Source organism: Pteropus vampyrus, unplaced genomic scaffold (genome assembly GCF_000151845.1).
Source record: "Pteropus vampyrus isolate Shadow unplaced genomic scaffold, Pvam_2.0 Scaffold43, whole genome shotgun sequence".
NCBI classification, from domain to species: domain Eukaryota; kingdom Metazoa; phylum Chordata; class Mammalia; order Chiroptera; family Pteropodidae; genus Pteropus; species Pteropus vampyrus.
In genome coordinates, this window is record NW_011888824.1 from 2,678,212 (window position 1) to 2,679,919 (window position 1,708).

A 1,708-nucleotide genomic window follows, 5' to 3' on the forward strand; every position below is an offset into this window, starting at 1 on the left:
AATATGATTACTGGTCAGAAAAATATTAACCATTTGAAAAATTATTTTTTATTTCATGAGGAAATGTACAATGGTTTATAAAAGGTACACTACTATACAAATGTTATTTATTTATTAATTTATTTTTTAGTTTTACCTGTGTAAACATGGCTTATTGGAAACAACTTAAATTTTGTGAACTTTGTCAGGTTACAAATTTAGAAATAATTTGATTGTCTCCAGAGCATTATCTCTCTATCTCAGGCATTTTATTCTCTAGGTTGGTAAACAACATATGATTAAATAAATAAGATTTGTCTATATAGTTTTCTCTTCTGTAATGCATTAGCATTTTGCATTTAACTGTAGAATTACTATTATTTCATCAAATATGTGCTGAACATATATTATTCCAGGTACCATAAAAGATTTGGGAATGAAAATACCACTTGATGAGCTTATCATGGGAAGTGATCTTGAGCTGAATCTTGAAGGAGAAATAGAAGTTTGTTTGGTAGAGAAAAGAAGGAAAAAGCAAACATAACCAGGCACAGGGAATAGCATATGAGTACAGACTTTATCCTGATAGCTTACGTACGCTGAGTGATTGAGATAGTACTTGAATTTGTAATGGTTCTAACCTGTTAGATTATGAGATTGTGTGTGTTTGTGTGTGCGTATGTATGTATGTATGTATATACATATATGTATATATGTATATATAGACACAGATAAAGATACATATAGATTACACACAAAGTATCCATAATGGGTCACATATATATATAAACACAAGCCACTAACTATTTGTCACTGTTAGTAATTTTAGTAAGATTTTCCCCAAGTTTTCACAATTTTAATTTATAGTGTAAAAAACATAGTAAGAAGGGAAAGGTATGTCGGGAACCCTGTTTTTAAGAGGCCAAACTTTACCTCTCATCTTGCTGGCCTGCAGGATGAGTTTAGGTAGCTAAGCCTCTTCTAGCTCCTTCTAACAAAGCCAGATAACTTACACAAATATTGTCCCAGACAAGAGCCATCTCTAAAACTATACTAGGACACTGTCAGTTTAGCTCTGTGATCTTTGTCTCCTCCCTCACTTCTAACTAGTCTAACCTTGACCCTGACCTTGGGTTCTGTTTCGTAGGTATGAATAAGAATCCCTACGTCCTGCTGTGGTGCATCCCTGTGGGACTTAATCTGAGTTGGCCAGGCCTGTGGCTTGTCAGATCTAAGTAATCATGAAAGAGCCAAAAAGGGAAAAATGGCTAATGAACACTATTTTACTGTTTATTATATGTTCTAAAAATATAGAATTGAATTATATTCCAATTTCCCATAAAATTAAATGAATAATATGTGAGTAAAATAACATGGCTACAAAATAATTACAGGCATGGAAGTAACATTGATTCAACGACTATTTCAATATTCATTAAATAATATGATATAGCCTCCGGTAACCTTATTGTGTAGATTTTATTAGTCCCATTTTACAAATAAAGAAAGTGCAGCTCAGAGAAGGTATGCACAAAGTTGTGAATGAATGAGACTGACAATTAAAATTTGAACTCAGCTCTTTAACTCAGACTTATTCTTATCAGCAAAGGTCATCAATTTACATATTTAATAAGAAAGAGAAATACTTACTGATATCAGCAATACTTTGCTGATATCTTATCAGCAAAGGTCATCAATTTACATATTTAATAAGAGAAATACTTACCCA